Raw genomic sequence first — 19,454 nt, 5'->3', positions numbered from 1 at the left:
GAACTGAGCACAGTACTCCAAGTGGGGTCTGACGAGGGTCTTATATAGCTGCATCATTATCCCCGGACTCCTAAACTCAATCCCTCGATTGATAAAGGCCAGCACACCATACGCCTTCTTAACCACCTCCTCCACCTGCGGGGCCGATTTCAGAGTCCTATGGACCCGGACCCCAAGGTCCTTCTGATCCTCTAAGAGTCTTTCCCTTTATATTGTACTCCTTCATCCCATTTGACCTACCAAAATGGACCACGACGCATTTATCTGGGTTGAAGTCCATCTGCCACTTCTCCGCCCAGTCTTGCATCCTATCTATGTCCCTCTGTAACTTCTGACATCCCTCCAGACTATCCACAACCCCACCAACCTTCGTGTCGTCGGCAAACTTATCAACCCATCCCTCTGCTTCCTCATCCAGGTCATTTATGAAAATGACAAACAGCAAGGGTCCCAGAACAGATCCCTGGGGCACACCACTGGTGACTGACCTCCATTTAGAAAAAGACCGATCTATACACACTCTCTGCCTCCTTTGGGCAAGCCAGTTCTGGATCCACCGGGCAGCAGCCCCTTGGATCCCATGCCCTCTCAATTTTTCTAGAAGCCTTGCATGAGGACCTTATCGAATGCCTTGCTAAAATCCATATAAACCACATCTACCGCCTTCCCTTCGTCAATGTGTTTAGTCACATTTTCGAAGAACTCCACCAGGCTCGTAAGGCACGATCTGCCCTTGACAAAGCCATGCTGAGTATTCTTGAGCATACTAAACCTCTCTAAATGCTCATATATCCTGTCCCTCAGGATCTTCTCCATCAGTTTACCAACCACTGAGGTTAGACTCACCAGTCGGTAATTACCTGGGCTATCCCTATTCCCCTTCTTAAAAATAGGAACCACATCCGCAATCCTCCAATCCTCCAGCACCTCTCCCGTCTCTATCGACGATGCAAAGATCATCGCCAGAGGCTCTGCAATCTCTTCCCTCGCCTCCCACAGTAACCTGGGGTACATCCCATCCGGACCCGGCGACTTATCTATCTTGATGCCATTCAAAGATTCCAGCACAACCTCTTTCTTAAAGTCCACATACTCAATCCTTTCAGTCCACTGCACGCCCGCAGTACATCCACCAGGTCCTTCTCCTCTGTGAAAACCGAGGCAAAATACTCATTGAGCACCTCTGCCATTTCTACTGATTCCGTACAGACTTTCCCGCCTTCACCTTTTATAGGCCCTATTCCGTCACGTCTCATCCTTTTACTCTTCACATATTTATAGAACGCCTTAGGGTTCTCCTTAATCCTACCTGCCAGGGCCTTCTCGTGACCCCTTCTGGCTCTCCTAACTTCCTTCTTTAGTCCCTTCCTCCAAGCCGTATACTCTTCTAAATCCCTATCTTCGCCAAGCTCTCTGAGCCTTTTGTACGCTTTCCTTTTCTTCTCGACTAGATCCCGCACAGCTTTCGTGCACCATGGTTCCTTTAACCGACCAACACCTCCCTGTCTGCTCGGAACGTTGTCCTGTAGAACTCTAGACAGACATTCCTTGAAAAACTGCCACCTCTCTTCAGTACATTTCCCCGAGAATACCTCCTTCCAATTTACTCCTCTAATTTGCTGTCTAATGTCTTCATATTTCCCCTTACTCCATATAAACACTTTCCTAGCTTACCTGATCCTCTCTTTTTCCAACGCAAGCCTAAAGGAGATAGAGTTATGATCGCTATCCCCAAGATGCTCTCCCACTGAGAGATCTGACACCTGTCCAGGTTCATTGGTCAGCATCAGATCAAGTACAGCCTCTCCTCTTGTAGGCTTGTCCACATGCTGTGTCAGGAAACCCTCCAGAACACACCTAACGAACTCTTCCCCATCCAATCCCCTTACCCTAGGGATATTCCAATCTATGTTTGGGAAATTAAAGTCTCCCATCACAACAACTCTGCTATTACTGCATCTCTCCAGGATCTGTTTCCCTATCTGCTCCTCCACCTCCCTGTTACTATTGGGCGACCTATAGAAAACTCCCAGCAAAATGACCGGCCCCTTCCCACTCTGAACTTCCACCTACAGAGACTTGGTGGACAATCCCTCCACAGCGTACACCTTCTCTGCAGCTGTGACACTATCCCTGAGCAGCAGTGCCACTCCACCCCCTCTCTTGCCTCCCTCCCTGTCCTTCCTGAAACATCTGAATCCCGGCACCTGGAGTATCCAGTCCTGTCCCTGAGACATCCAAGTCTCCATAATGGCCACCACATCACACTTCCAGGCATCGATCCACGCTCTGAGCTCATCCCCTTTATTCACTATTCTCCTGGCATTAAAGTAAACACATCTCAATCCTTTGGTCTGACCTCTCCCCTTCTCTATTCCCTGTCCATCTGCCCTCTTGCATTGCCTATAACCCTCCTCTGTTTGCGAGCTACCTTCCTCACTCTCAGTCACCTCATTTTGATCCCCTCCCCCCAACCTATCTAGTTTAAAGTCTCCCCAGTAGCCTTAGCCAACCTTCCTGCCAGGATATTGGTCCCCCTGGGATTCAAGTACCACCTGTGTTTTGTGTACAGGTCACACCTGCCCCTAAAGAGGTCCCAATGGTCCAGGAACCTGAATCCCTGCCCCCTGCTCCAGTCCCTCAGCCACACATTCATCCTCCACCTCACTCCATTCCTGTCCTCACCTTCCCGTGGCACAGGCAGCAATCCTGAGATTACTACCTTTGCTTTCCTCCTTCTCAGCTGTCTCCCTAATTCCCTATACTCTCTTTTCATGACCCCTTCCCCCTTCCTACCCACATCAGCGGTACCAATATGTACCGCTACCTCCGGCTACTCTCCCTCACACCTCAGGATTTCTGGGACTCGCCCAGCGACATCCTGGATCCCAGCCCCAGGGAGGCAGACCACCATGCGAGACTCCCGCCTGCCTCTGCAAAATCGCCTGTCCGTCCCCTGACTGTCAAGTCCCCGATTCATACTGCCTTCCTCCTCCTTTCCTTAGCCCTCTGAGTTACAGGGCCGGACTCCACCCCGGAGACACGGCCACTGCTGCTTCCCCCAGATGAGCTGTCCCTCCCAACAGTACTCAGACAGGAGTACTTGTTGTGTAGGGGCACACCCACCGGGGTGCTCTCAATCACCCGAGCTTTACCCTTCCTGGCCGTCACCCACTTGGCCTCCTCCTGTGGCCCTGGTGTGACCACCTGGTGATAGCTCTTGTCTATCACCTCCTCATTCTCCCTTAACAGCCTAAGATCCTCGAGCTGCAGTTCCAGCTCCCTAACACGGGCCCTCAGGAACCGCAGCTCGACACACCCCTCACAGATGTGGATGTCCGGGAGGCCAGGTGCCTCCAGGACCTCCCACATTCTGCACTGCGAACAACACACTGGCTTAACACTCATACTTCACCCTTTCTACCAAGGTACACAGAGAAAATTAAATTAGAAATTAAAAAAAAGAAACTCACCCCTGCTCGCCCTTCCCCCGAAGCCCTGTGAGCCAAAGCCCTTACAGCTTTCACTCTGCTTCCCACTCACTCCCTGCCCGCTCCCGATGCTGCCCGCTGAAAAGTGTGGCCTGCTTTTATACCCTCCAAAAACCTTCCCAGGCTTCTCCTGGGCCTACTTCCTGTTTTGGATTTTAAAAAACCTCCGATTTCTTTACACAAATTTAACTGAAAAATAAATAAATAAATCACATGCACAAACACACTGCCTTACCCTCAGCCTGCTCCTGTGGAACAATGAAAATGAGGAGACACGGTGGCACAGTGGTTAGCACTGTTGCCTCACAGCACCAGGGACCTGGGTTCAATCCTGTCTGTGTGGAGTTTGCACATTCTCCCCGTGTCTGCGTGGGTTTCCTCCAAGTGTTTTGGTTTCCTCCCACAGTCCAAAGATGTGTGGATTAGGTGGATTGGCCATGCTAAATTGCCCCTTAGTGTCAGGGGAATTACAGGGTAAATACATGGGATTGCAGGGATAGGGCCCAGTTGGGATTGTTGTTGGTGCAGACTTGATGGCCCGAATGGCCTCCTTCTGCACTGCAGGGATTCTAAAAAGATTTTAAGGCTGCATTTATTTAAAGGCCAAAAGCAAAGAGATACATCCTTTAAAGTATTATTGGGAAAGATTGAACAGTTCTGGAGGCAGAATATATTGTTCGTATTTAATAAACTTGTACGGGAAAACAATCAGAGGGAAACTTGGAGTGCATATCATTTTAACTGGGAAGCACTATTGTGGGAATACAAAAACACTAACTTTTAATGCACTGTGTGTAATGTGTAATTTTCCCAAAGAGGGCATGTTAAGGGAAGCAACATAGTGATCAGTGACTTCCTCCTTAGTTTGTGTTGGGTGGGTATAGCAGTGTAGTGATTGTGTTACTGTATTAGTAATTTAAGGCATGGAACATAAATCCAGAAAAAATCTCGAGGTAAATTGAAATTTTGACTTCCAGTTTTCAAAATCTGGTCTCAGTGACCATGGGCGGAATCTTGTTGAGGCATCAGGGGTCTTGCCTGCCGGCTGGAGAGCCGGTGAGAGACCCAAGCTGCTGCCTCTTTCCGGGAAAGCCCATCAAAGCACAAGCCAATCAGGCAATGGTGAGGCCAGCTGCGGGCTTTCCCCGAGAATCAAGAACCTGTGGGTGGAAATCTCACCCGCCCAGAGCTCTCAGCCAATCAGAGGCTGGTAGCTCATGTGCTCAGCAGTGCCACTGGTGAGGCCATGGCTTCTGCTACCCAGGTCATAAATAATGTTGATTGGGAGGGGGGTGGGTGGGGGGGGGCTGTTCTGACAAGTGGAGGTCACAGGGAGAGGGGTGCAGGGGGTATTAGCAGTAAGGGCAGAGGATTATTGTCAGCTGGTTTCCTTTTCCTGATGCCCCATCCCTCAATCACTGAGTGCCTTTAATCAAGGGTAACACTTTGTTCTCCATGGGGGTGAAAGGTGGCTGCACGGTTTTAGCTGCCATCATATTTGATGGTGACACACCTCGCCCACTGCTGGGTTAATAGCAGTGGCAACAGGATGAGGCTCTTAAGTGATCATTAATTGGCCTCAATAGGTGGCAGGGTGCGAAGGATCACGATGAGCCTTCCTCCCCAGAACCTAATTCTGGTGGAGGTGGGAAGGGGGCAGTGTTCCGGTACACCACCATTGTGCCTAAAGTTAGGGCACTTCTCACCTCCAAGCTCGCTCCCAATGAGCGCAGAAGATTCTAACCATTAGGGCGGCATGGTGGCACAATGGTTAACACTGCTTCCTCACAGTGCCAGGGACCTGCGTTCAATTCCAATTCAGGTCACTGTCTGTGTGGAGTTTGCACATTCTCCCCGTGTCTGCATGGATTTTCTCTAGATACTCCGGTTTCCTCCCACAGTCCAAAGATTGCGCGTTAGGTGGATTGGTCATGCTAAATTGCCCCTTAGTGACAGGGAGATTTGCAGGTAAATATGTGGGGTTACAGGGATAGAGCTGGGTGGGATTGCTGTCTGTGCAGACTCAATGGGCTGAATGGCCTCCTTCTGAACTGTAGGGTTTCTATGATTCTATGACATAATCAGATTGTCACAAAAAGTCAGTTGATTCGTTAATCTCCTTGAGGAGAGGAAATCCTCTATCCATACCTAATCTGGCCCATAAACTCTTAACTATCCTCTGGGATGGCTGAGCTATTCACTTCAGTCATATCAAATGATGGTGTAATAAATGCCAGATCTGCCAGTGATGCCACGTTTCAAGGATGAATGAAAAGGAAAGCACTGAAGTAGCTCCATGATATTCATTAAAAAGTTGAAAATTAAAAGTTGCAACCCTACTGACGTTTGTGATGAAATGGAATACAAATGGATCTAGCTGCCATTTGAAGGAGTGAAAGCTGTTGAGACAGAGTAAATTCAGCCAGTGGAAGAAATCTCAAATGGTAGATCTTGGTGAATATTTAATTTAGAATTATAGAATTCCTACAGTGCAGAACGAGGCCACTTGGCTCATTGAGTCTGCATTGAACACAATACCACCCAGGCCCTATCCCTGTAACCCCATATAATCCCCCTGACACTAAGGAGCAATCCCACCCAGACCTGTTCCCTGAAACCCCAAGTATTTACCCCGCTAATCTCCCTAACCTACACATCTTGGGATACTAAGGGACAATTTAGCATGACCAATCCACTTAACCTGCACACCTTTGGAGTGTGGGAGGAAACCGGAGCACCCGGAGGAAACCCACGCAGACATGGGGAAATTCCACACATCACCCGAGGCCAGAATTGAACCCGGGTCCCTGGCACTGTGAGGCATCAGTGCTAACCATTGTGTCACCGTAGCAACATTATCATGAAAGCATATTTTCAGAGGATTGTAACTGTTATCCACGCGGGATTGTACACACAAAATTGAGTGAAGACTTTGTTTCACCTCTTTAGCAGGTTCATTTTGTGAATCACTGACTTTGAGATCTGCCTACTACCAATTGCTGTCGATATGATAGTATGGTATGTTCCAAATGGTCATTTCATTTTTTAGTTGTTTATTTTACCAACTTTACCTTGTAAGTTTTATTTGAACACCTCCCTTCAATATTCTTCCCCTTTTTCCCATTACAATTCTGCATGGTCATAGACTAAATTGTAGCACAGTTTACAATAAATTTGGTTATGGCAAATTTAATTTTTCACTTATCTTTCTGCACTCTTCATTTGACCTTTGCTGAAAAAAGAGGCACACTGTCAAAGCTTTTCAGCTTGCATTCACCAGGACAGAATCACAAGAACCCCAAATATCAAAGGGAACAACAATATATAAATTGTTTCCTTTGAGATTTGTATGGTGAATCTGTCCTGATGAGTGCGAAATAGAAAAGTTTCAACAGTATGTCTCTTTTCCCATCAATGCTCAAATTTTGTAATACCACATAACTAAGTTAACATTTATTTAACCTGCACTCCAGGTTTGAAGTTTTCTGGGACCGGAGATTTTTGCACAGTGAGTAAATCTTAGATCAAGTTGATTTGACACTAACTGTTAATTCTTCTCTCTGTTTTCACAAGATAATAAGGAATAGGAGCAGAAATGGGCCGCTTAGCCCATCAAGCCTGTTCTGCCACTCAATAAGATCATTGCTGACCTGACTGTGTCCAGTTTACCCAGCTCAAACAAAAGATTTGCATTTAAAGAATAATACATATCCTCAACAAAGCTCCCCCGTCACAGGAATCAGTTATACCATCACAATGATGAATTAGCAAGACAATTAATTTTTAAAACAGTAAAATTAATTTTTAAAGAAGTTCAGTGACCCTATTGATTGAAAAGGTTGGAAATTGTTTGCCGACTCGCTTGGGAAAAGCCATTATATCTGGTGGCTACAAGCCATACTTCCAGAGCTACAAGTAATATGTGCATATAGACATGACATAGGCATTACAGTGGCACAGTGGTTAGCACTTTGGATCTCATGGGATAAAGGGGGAGGTGGCTAGATGGGTGGAGAACTGGCTTGGTCACAGAAGACAGAGGGTGATAGTGGAAGGGTCTTTTTCCAGCTGGATGCCTGTGACTAGTGGTGTTCCGCAGGGCTCTGTATTGGGACCTCGGGTGGATGTAGCTGTTACTAGGGGGCATAACTATAAGGTTCGTGGTGGAAGATATAGGAGGGATGTACGAGGTAGCTTCTTTACTCAGAGAGTGGTTGGGGTGTGGAATGGACTGCCTGCTGTGATAGTGGAGTCGGACACTTTAGGAACTTTCACATGGTTATTGGATAGGCACATGGAGCACACCAGAATGATAGGGAGTGGGATAGCTTGATCTTGGTTTCGGAAAAGGTTCGGCACAACAGCGTGGGCCGAAGGGCCTGTACTGTGCTGTACTGTTCTATGTTCTATGTTCTATTAAGGTGTAACTGGGGTGATCAGTAAGTTTGCGGACGACACGAAAATGGCAGGACTTGCAGATAGTGAGGAACATTGTCAGAGGCTACAGAAGGATATAGATAGGCTGGAAATTTGGGTAAAGAAATGGCAGATGGAGTTCAATCCTGATAAATGCGAAGTGATGCATTTTGGTAGAACTAACGTAGGGGGGAGCTATACGATAAATGGCAGAACCATAAAGGGTGTAGATACGCAGAGGGACCTGGGTGTGCAAGTCCACAGATCCTTGAAGGTGACATCACAGGTGGAGAAGGTAGTGAATAAGGCATATGGCATGCTTGCCTTTATAGGATGGGGCATAGAGTATAAAAGTTGGGGTCTGATGTTGCAGTTGTATAAAACATTAGTTCGGCCGCATTTGGAATACTGCGCCCAGTTCTGGTCGCCACACTACCAGGAGGACGTGGAGGCTTTAGAGAGAGTACAGAGGAGGTTTACCAGGCTGTTGCCTGGTATGGAGGGGCTTAGTTATGAGGAGAGATTGGGTAAACTGGGGTTGTTCTCACTGGAAAGACGGAGGATGAGGGGTGACCTAATAGAGGTGTATAAAATTATGAAAGGCATAGATAGGGTGAACGGTGGGAAGCTTTTTCCCAGATCGGTGGTGACGTTCACGAGGGGTCATAGGTTCAAGGTGAGGGGTGGAGGTTTAACACGGATATCAGAAGGGCGTATTTTACACAGAGGGTGGTGGGGGCCTGGAATGCGCTGCCGGGCAAGGTGGTGGAGGCGGACACACTGGGAACGTTTAAGACTTATCTAGATAGCCACATGAACGGAGTGGGAATGGAGGGATACAAAAGAATGGTCTAGTTTGGACCAGGGAGCGGCGCGGGCTTGGAGGGCCGAAGGGCCTGCTCCTGTGCTATATTTTTCTTTGTTCTTTGTTCTTTGTTCACTGCTGCCTTATGGCGCCAGGGGCCCGGGTTCGATTGCCAGCTTGGGTCACTGTCTGTGTGGAGTCTGCACGTTTTCCCCGTGTCTGCGTGGGTTTTCTCCAGGTGCTCCGGTTTCCTCCCCCGGTCTGAAAGACGTGCAGGTTAGGTGCATTGGCCATGCTAAATTCTCCCTCAGTGTACCCGAACAGGCGCCAGAGTGTGGTGACTCGGGGATTTTCATAGTAGCTTCATGTAAGCCTGCTTGTGACACTAATAAATCAACAAACAAACAGATCCTGCTGTTAGTTCTCAATTCCTTTGTAGAATCTGCCTGGAAATATTGTTTGCCCTTTTTCGCCATGTCAGCACCACAAATAAGGAATGCACTCTCTCCCCATGGCTATTATATCTATAACTGTTTTGTTTGCCAGAGCTATCTGATTTTTAAATATTTTAAAAGATGCCAAAACATAAATTTCAATAAACTAGAAGTGCCTAAATTTAAGACATAATTATATATTATCTATGAAATCCTGCATTTAAAGACTTATTATTACATTTTTAAAAAATATGAAAATGAATATGTTTCTAACAAAACTACCACCTAAACAGATAACCTCCTTGCTTGAAATCTCTGTCTCTGAATTTGTGGAAGTATCTTTAGGGAAACCACTAATTGACATACTCAGATACGTGCTCGATCGTCAATTCACACGTAATTATGACCAATTTCAACACAATTACTGGTAATTAAATATTTACACTTATGATGCACTAAATTGGTTTTAGGTCTGGGAAACTCAGTTGCCCCTGGTTTAACATGACTGTTAGAATGAGTTCTGTAACTCCCGCTGCTGACTGGAAAGGCATCAGGGACACCTGTCCGTACTGTGGCCACTAGCACATGCTCACTTAACTGTTCCTGACCCCTTTCCAATCACTGGCGGAAGCTCAGAGTACGGAAGGATCCAGCGAGTTTGTTTTGATACAGCGTTGCATTCACACATGTTGTCAAGTTGCCATTGGATCCCTTGCTAGATGTTTGCCAAGGAGAGGCTTGCATGCCATCCCTATACCGCAGGTTACAGTGTTCCAATGTCTACAGGCTTGTCCCTCTCCAGCCACGCACATCAGGCAAGTATAACAGAAACTGTGGAGAGCCAGGGGTGTTAGTGGCTTTGTCACTGACTAGTAATCCAGAGACCAAGGGTAATGCTCTGGGACCTGGGTTCAAATCCCGCCATAGCAGATGAACAGAAACTTGAAATCAATTTTTTAAAATACCTGGAATTAAAAAGTCTAATGATAACCATGAGATCATTTTCAATTGTCATAAAATCTGGTTCACTTATGATAGAATCCATACAGTGCAGAAAGAGGCCATTCAGCCTACACTGACAACAATCCCATCCAGACCCTATCCCCGTATACCTCACATATTTACCTTGCTAATCCCCCAGACACTAAGGGGCAATTTAGCATGGCCAATCAACCTAACCCACACATCTTTGGACTGTGGATGAAAACTGGAGCACCTGGAGGAAACCCACATAGACACGTGGAGAACCTGCAAACTCCACACAGACAGTCACCTGAGGCTGGAATTGAACCCTTGTCCCTGGTTCTGTGAGGCAACAGCTCTAACCACTGTGCCACCATGCCACCCCTTAGAGAAGGAAATCTGCCATCCTTACCTGTGACTCGAGATCCACAGCAAAGAAGTTGACTCATGTCCTCTGAAATGGTCCAGCAAGCCATTTATTTCAAGGGGAAATTAGGGATGGGCAATAAATGTTGGCTCAGCTAGCAAGCCCATATCCCATAAATAAATAAAAATTACAAAAAGCCTTTCTATTGCCTATAAACCATGAAAATAAATGGTCCTTGTGAAGACAGTACCTACACAGTCTTGTTAACTCTGTTGTTAGATAATAGGGCTCTTAATCTAGTTGTTTTTTTTTTAACCAAAATAAGTCTTTCATCAAAATTTTACATATACTTACCCTAGAAGCATGTTTTACAGAGAGAACATTAAAAATGATCGGTAGACTGTAGAACTTGAGTTATGGGAGGGAGAGGAGACCCAAGGTTTCTCTGGCCTAGTGGATCAAATAGGAGTGCCACGCTATGAAAGTTCTTCTTAATTCTTTCATTTTAAACAGAAGATTCAAACCATGATGTTTGGAGGAAGGCCCTAGACCAGGACGTAAGCTAGGGTAGTCAGGGATGACTGGGATGTGGAACCCTGACGAAGCCAGGATTCAGGGGAAACCCCATCTTAGTATTTTACAACTGAAAACTGATATGTGGCGTAATTTGGCACAAGATCCATTTCGGGGTCCTGACCTTGGCTCAGCGATGGAACCCCTGCAAGGCAAGGACACATGAAGCCCTTGCCAGATGGTGCCACCTCCCCGTAGCCACGAGGCCGGAACACCTGGGGAAATCCCCACCCTGGGATATCAACTCTGGTGAGAATGCCAGGGCTAGGATGTCAGCTATGAGAAACACTACAAGGCTGGTGTTGGCCATGATCTCAGGTATACTAATGCCAGGGACATCATCGCCACCATGAAAAATGCCAAGGCTGGTGCATCTACAGAAATGCAATCCTTAAAAAGAGTAAGAAAGTTACCAACAATCAGTTTTCATGTAATATTGAGAAAAAAATGAGTTCCTCCACATGAAATATAATTAACTAAACATATGTGTGGCATTTGGAAGGGTAAGGCAATAATTTAAATCATAGATCCTTCTTTGTTGATTTAACTTCATTCTGAACAACCTGACAATTCTTGAAATAATGAAATTATTACATATCAAAATGAGGCAAATGGTGCAAGAAAGGGGAGAATAAATAAAAACAGTGGGCGCTGGAAAAACTCAGATGTCTTGGTCGCATCTGGGAGAGAAAAACAGGAGTTAGCATTTCAAGTCCAATATAACACTTCTTTGGACTTCAGGGTGAATAAACACTGGGCACCAAATTTGATTGGTGCATTTGGGGGAGCGATGGCCTAGTGGTACTATTACTCGACTATTAATCCAGAAACTCAGCTAACGCTCTTGGTGGACTCGGGTTCAAGTCCCGCCACGGCAGAGGGTGGAATTTGGATTCAATTTTTAAAAATCTAAAATTAAGAACCTACTGATGACCATGAAACCATTGCCAATTGTTGGAAAACCCATCAGGTTCGCGAATGTTCTTTAGGGAAGGACATCTGCCCTCTTACTTAGTCTGACCTACATGTGACTCCAGAGCCACAGCAATGTGGTCGACTCTGAAATGGCCTAGCAAGCCACTCAGAAAGGGCAACTAGGGATGGACAATAAATGCTGGCTAGCCAGCGAAGCCCATGCCCCACGAATGAATAAAAAAAATTCCTACATTACCACAATGACAACACTTCTTTAGTCCATCAAGAAGATTGGGGAAGTCTATAGTTTGGAAGCTGAGAACTGAAACACGCATACATGCTGAGATTCAGGGAATGGAATCAAGATTTAACTGGAAAATTGGAGCCACAAGATCTCAGCAGTTTTGAAAGGATTGTTCCATATACATTGAAATTATTTTCTGCTACTATTTTTAAAATTAAATAAAACACTACACATAGGCAGAGTGAGTTGCAGTTGAAGTTTCAGCACATTTTATGGCTCATCCATAGGAACTTGATGAATTCCCCTGTGATATATCAGCATAGTAAGAAGTTTAACAACACCAGGTTAAAGTCCAACAGGTTTATTTGGTAGCAAAAGCCACACAAGCTTTCGGAGCTCTAAGCCCCTTCTTCAGGTGAGTGGGAATTCTGTTCACAAACAGAGCTTATAAAGACACAAACTCAATTTACATGAATAATGGTTGGAATGCGAATACTTACAACTAATCAAGTCTTTAAGAAACAAAACAATGTGAGTGGAGAGAGCATCAAGACAGGCTAAAAAGATGTGTATTGTCTCCAGACAAGACAGCTAGTGAAACTCTGCAGTTCTAGGCAACTGTGGGGGTTACAAATAGTGTGACATGAACCCAATATCCCGGTTGAGGCCGTCCTCGTGTGTGCGGAACTTGGCTATCAGTTTCTGCTCAGCGACTCTGCGCTGTCGTGTGTCGCGAAGGCCGCCTTGGAGAACGCTTACCCGAATATCAGAGGCCGAATGCCCGTGACCGCTTAACATATCAGCATGCCAAGGCAGGTCCGATGATCTGGGGTGGTGGGGGGAGGCCCAAAAACTGGACAGTCTATGGGCTGTGGGGAAGGCAGGGAAGTCCCACGATGCAGTCAATCCACCAGTTGGAATAAATCCTGCATAGACGTAAAAACGCTTTGAGGGCTTCAACTTTACTGTTGGTCCCTGTCAAGCCAACTTGTTTGGTTTAATGTAAGCAGCTGACACTCTGACACTGAGAGACTGCAACTGCAAGTGTGCAGGAAATGCTGCCTCGAGTTTTGAGGCACAAATAAACACAGCCTTAAGGTACAAACCCATTTCCCATCAGTAAGATGGCCACACTCCCCTTCTCCCATCTCTGCTAAAACCTGAAGTGGGTGGGTTTGCTTCCTGTTCCAGATTTTTGGCATTTAAACTTCTGACATGATTCCAATTTACCCATTTTTGGAAATTAAGATTCAGATTAGTGTTTGAAAACCTTTTTGGATCTCATTTTGCGCCACCTAGGAATGCTACAGCTGTAAAACAGCCATTTGAATCAGCTAGTCTGGAAGAAACCATACATTTATTAACCACTTACTCCCTGAGGGCTCATACTTTTAATTCAAAAGCCATTGTTGAAGAGGTTCCAGAGACCACGGTCTCTGTGTTCTTTAACACTGTCTGATTGTGGTGATACGCAGATTATTATTACAATATTTCTGCTGCTAAACATCAAAGGTGTCCATGAGGCACTCCACATAATCCTTCTTTGCAATGGAATTTGACTCTGAGAAGACCTAGAAATGGAAGTTGTTTACAAGGGGAAAGGACGTAGGCAGTTTAAAAAAATATATGTTGTGATTTTCTCCCTGCTTTCCACCTCCTCCCGTCGCTCCCACTAACACCCCAGGCTGGATTTTCAGTTACTGGGGGTGGTCACCAGTCCACGCTGGAAATCCGCTTTGAGGGCTGCAGCGGATCCCACCGCCTCCAGGATTATCCACAATTTTCCAGGGAGTGGCAGAGGGGTCGAGTATCTGCTTGGCACTAATTAACAGCCCCATAAGCTCCTTAAGGAGCTTGTTAAGGGACTCATCCAAAACACAATTGGGATTTGCAATCCTTTTTGCGGATGAAGTCGATAGTCTGGTACACATTAGTGCTCAGCTTTTAGGCTCACCACAAGGGCAAGGAAAGTTCACTTCTATCAGGGTGTTTTTTGTGAGATTTGAAACCAATGCCAGGTCAAGCGCTGTAACTTGCTTTGGCACCCATGGTCACTTTCTGCTATAGTTATTCTCCTGGTGCTTTAAACATAGAAACTAGAAGCAAGAGTAGGCCATTCGGCCATTCAAGCCAGCTCCACTATTCATTTTGATCATGGCTGATCATTGAATTCAATATCCTGATCCCTTCATATCCCTTGATCCCTTTAGCCCCAAGAGCTACATCTAATTTCTTCTTGAAATCAGACAATGTTTTGGCCTCAATTACATTCTGTGGTAGTGAATTCCACACATTCACCACCCTCTGGGTGAAGAAATTTCTCCCCATCTCAGTTCTAAAAGGTCTGCAAATCTCAAACTATGACCCCGAGTTCTGGACTCCCCCGCCATTGGGAACATTCTTTCTTTGGGTTGGCATGATGGCACAATGGTTAGCACTGATCTGGGTTAGAGATCCGGGTTCAATTCCAGCCTCGGGCCACTGTCTGTGTGGAGTTTGCACATTCTCCCCGTGTCTGCGTGGGTTTCCTCTGTGTGCTCCGGTTTCCTCCTCCTGCTCCTATCCTCTATGTTTCTCCCACAGTCCAAAGATGTGCGGGTTAGGTTGATTGGTCATGCTAAATTGACCCTTAGTGTCAAGGGATTAGCAGGGTAAATATGTGGGGTTACAGGAGTAAGGCCTGGGTGGGATTGCGGTCGGTGCAGACTCGATGGCCAAAAGGCCTCCTTCTGCACTGTAGGGATTCTATGAATCCACCCTAACTAACCCGGTTAGGATTTTATAAGTTTCTATGAGATCCCCCCTCACTCTTCTAAATTCCAGTGTCTATAATCCTAACTGACTTTCATGAGCTGCCCTGCTCTCCTCAGCAAGCCATTGGCAACCCCCAACATGGCTGCTGCCTGTCTTCGCAGTTGGGGCCAGCCAGTCAGCTCTCACCTCCTGGAGGCCCCCCGAATTAGCTGCAAGTGTGACACAGTTCAGGTGTGGGACTGGGGGGCTGGGATTTCATCTGCTTTTTAACCCTGCTTTGTCAATCCAATCCACTGTCTATATTCAATTCTCCGCCTGTGGATACTGACGCTGAACTTTGCCAATATTGATATTTGGTTGCCTTGCTCCGAAGCAGCTGGTGCCAATCTTTTCAACAGACGGCTCAGTCGAGACTGGCAACATCTCCTCATCGTCATAGGGAGATGAAGGGTGGGCAGCACCACTGGAGCTGGCACTATGGAAGCTGGCGGTCCTGTGAGTGGGGTACAGACAGTTCCAGCTGCTTCCAATGTGGCCAGTCTGGCAGATAAGTAGCGGCACTCATGCATGGCAGCACAGTGGTTAGCACTGCTGTCTCACACTGCCAGGGACCCAGGTTCGATTCCCGGCTTGGGTGACTGTCTGCGTGGAATTTGCACTTTCTCCCCATGTCTGCGTGGGTTTCCTCCGGGTGCTCCAGTTTCCTCCCACAGTCCAAAGACGTGTGGGTTAGGTTGATTGGCCATGTTAAATTGCCCAAGATGTGTAGGTTAGGAGGTTTAGCAGGGTAAATACATGGGGTAACGGGGATAGGGCCTGGTTGGGATTGTTGTTGGTGCGACCTCGATGGGCTGAATGGCCTTCTTCTGCATTGTAGGGAATCTATGATTCTATGAAGTGTACAGCGTGTGCACTAGAAGCTTCCCAACTGGCCAGGTCATCATATCAAACAGTCATACCGGCCGATTCGATGCACAATTTACAAACCAGGCCCACGCAAAGTGTACTGAACATATTTGCTTGTCAGTCACAAAAGAACGTTCACATAGCTGCAAGATGAACCCAGCGCTGCTTACTCCAAAGGAACACTAGCCAACTTGCAGACGAGGTGATTTATGCTAATCTCAGCCATTGCAACGTCTCTGGAGTGTCTTGGGAGAGATATTCTGGATTTGGCAGGGAATGTTGCTGCATCCTCATATGGGATGTTGTCACCTGGCCCACTGTAAAGCTGGTGCTGGGGCTGCAGTTGCAGTGCCTCAGGATCTGCAGGACGACGTGGAGATGGAGCAGAGGCTGAAAAGAGGGTAAATTCTGCGCGATGCCCTCTGGCAAGTTGGAGCCAACTCCTCCATGCTCTTTGTCAATGGCAGGAAGCTGTCTGGCAGGCTCACTACTGTACCTGGCATCTCAGTGTGTATGCCCATCACTATTGTCCTGTACACTGCCTCATCTGAGTCCCTTGCAGCAGAACCTCTCTGCAACCTCACCCTCCGATGTGCTGGCTCAAATCTGGTTGCAGCCCGCTCATGCCCAGTTACTCACCACCTGCTTTATTTTCTTTCTCTTTCATAGAGTCATAGTCGTAGCGTCATAGAGGTTTACAGCATGGAAACAGGCCCTTCGGCCCAACCTGTCCATGCCACCCTTTCTTTTTTAAAACCCCTAAGCTAATCCCAATTGCTCGCATTTGGCCCATATCCCTCTATACCCATCTTACCCATGTAACTGTCTAAATGCTTTTTAGAAGACAAAATTGTACCCGCCTCTACTACTACCTCTGGCAGCTTGTTCCAGACACTCACCACCCTCTGTGTGAAAAAATTGCCCCTCTGGACACTTTTGTATCTCTCCCCCCTCACCTTAAACCTATGCCCTCTAGTTTTAGACTCCCCTACCTTTGGGAAAAGATATTGACTATCTAGCTGATCTGTGCCCCTTATTATTTTATAGACCTCTATAAGATCACCTCTCAGCCTCCTACGCGCCAAAGAAAAAAGTCCCAATCTATCCAGCCTTTCCTTATAACTCAAACCATCAAGTCCCGGTAGCATCCTAGTAAATCTTTTCTGCACTCTTTCTAGTTTAATAATATCATTTCTATAATAGGGTGACCAGAATTGCACACAGCCAAGTGTGGCCTTACCAATGTCTTGTACAAACTTCAACAAGACATTCCAACTCCTGTACTCAATGTTCTGACCAATGAAACGAAACATGCCGAATGCCTTCTTCACCACTCTGTCCACCTGTGACTCCGCTTTCAAGGAGCTATGAATATGTACCCCTAGATCTCTTTGTTCTGTAACTCTCCCCAACACCCTACCATTAACTGGCTTTCGTATGGCTTTAGGAACATAAATTGTCATCACAGTTTTACTGATAAGTTCCCTAACCAATCCAATGCCCTGCTGGGGAGCAATGTCAGTCCAGGACATCACCCTCAAACTTGAGTCAGGGGCAAGGTGTTACTATGTCCTCGCTGGTTTGATCAAGATTTCCACGGTCAAAGGCAGGTGAGCTTTGGAGATGCCGCTTGTACATCAGCCATGTCCAGTCCCTTTCTATTTGGGGGTTGTCCACATGATCTAGAGGAGATTTAAGCCTGGTTGTTGAGTAGTTGAATCGGAGACATTGTCTGGAATCCTCTGCTCTCTCCGGTGGTAAGTCTGGAGGTGTGAAGGGTATTTAATTAGGTGGGATTGTGGCTTACCTGTACATCAATGCCTTTGCACCTCTGTCAGAACTGAGTTCTGCTTGAGAAGGTCTATTGTTGGTCTTCCTGCCATGTCACCAATTGAGGTCCTTAAATGGCCAGTTCATGAGACTTAATGGCCTAATCATGCAACACACATGGTATTCACCCAGCTGCAAGTGGGCCAGGCACCATGTGGCACGCATGGTAAGTAAAACCAGCTTGTCACCTCCAGGGTGGGAGTCCCTCAATCAAAGGTACTCAGTGCCTGCAGAACCAAAGAGGGGTGCCCATTGAGAACCACCACCTGCCCTTCTGCTGACATGCACTGCGCCCCTCTCCCCATGACCCCGACCTCATGAACACCCTTTCCCCCCAAACCAGCACCCCTTCCCCCTAATCACTTACCTGTGGCCTGGGGCACTCTGCGATCCTGAGACTCCAGTGTGTGTTTGTCCTGCAGCAGCCACCATCTTCCCCGTGGTGCTGCTGAGTACAATAGCTGTTAGCCTCTGTTTGCCCTCTCCTTGTAGGCAAGAATTCCACCTGGGGTCTCGATGGGGGAAGCCCAACTGTGGCTACGCCACTGCCTGATTGGCTTCTGTTTCAGTGGGCCTTCCTGAAAAGAGACAGCATGGATCTCTTGCTAGCTCTCAAGATCCCCAATGCCTTAATACGATTATGCGTCATGTGTTTAATAGGGAGGGTGTTTTCTGCACAAGCTTTTCTCCAGGTTTCACCAGTGTTGTGGAATTGGAAGTATTCAGTTTGTGCCCAAACGAGGTTTTGTAGAGTTATGTGGTGAGTTGGGGATCCTGAAAGTCTCTAATAATTGGGAGGGTTGCTGCTAATACGAATTGTTTCTCCGCGTGTTGCTGCGTCCTGTCAAATTGAGGAAGGACCGATATTTGAGATCGAGAACCACTGAATCATAGAATCCCTGCAGTGCAGAATGAGGCCATTTGGCCCATCGAGCCTGCACCAACCACAATCCCACCCAAGTCCTATCCCCGTAACCCCACATATTTACCCTCCTAATCTCTCTGACACTAAGGGGTAATTTATCATGGCCAATCAACCTAACTTGTACATCTTTGGACTGCGGGAGGAAACCAGAACATCCGGAGGAAACCCACGCAGACACGGGGAGAATGTGCAAACTCCACACGGACAGTGACCCAAGGCTGGAATAGAACCCGGGTCCCTGGCGCAGTGAGGCAGCAGTGCTAACCACTGTGCTATCGAGCCACTGGAGTTGATCTCAGAGTTCCAACAGTTATCCTCATTACTGAATGAAGTTGTGTGTCAGTGAGTTTGGTGTGATGATCTGAGGCTCATATGGGTGCACAGTTCCCAGTTGTCAAGAAGAACAGAGATATGGCAGTAGTATAAGGGATAGTGGATTTTATGCCCTAGCTTGGGTCGGGGAGCCTGAGGATGATGTTCAATCGTGTCTCAGTCTTTTTCTCAGTCTTTCAGAGGTGGTGATGATAAGTTAGGGAGTGGTCAAGGTTCACTCCGGGTTGGATTATTCTGCACAGAAGGTGACATTTGAGATGTTGTGTGCCTTGCGATTTGCATGCTGGAATAGAGAGACAATGGACTGGACTGGGTGTGGTTGCAGTCTCCACTTGTAGAAATATTCAGGTCAAAGTTCAGTGTGACTTCCATATCTGAAAAGATATTGCCTGAGTTGTCAAAGCAATTTCATTGGATTAAATACATTTTTGTGATGATGTGGTGAGCATGTCACTTATGGTGACAGAGTGGTGAAGAAGGCATTTGGTATACTTGGTT

Source organism: Mustelus asterias, chromosome 11, assembly GCF_964213995.1.
Source record: "Mustelus asterias chromosome 11, sMusAst1.hap1.1, whole genome shotgun sequence".
In the NCBI taxonomy this organism is placed as follows: Eukaryota; Metazoa; Chordata; class Chondrichthyes; order Carcharhiniformes; family Triakidae; genus Mustelus; species Mustelus asterias.
Note: the sequence above shows the minus strand (reverse complement) of the source record.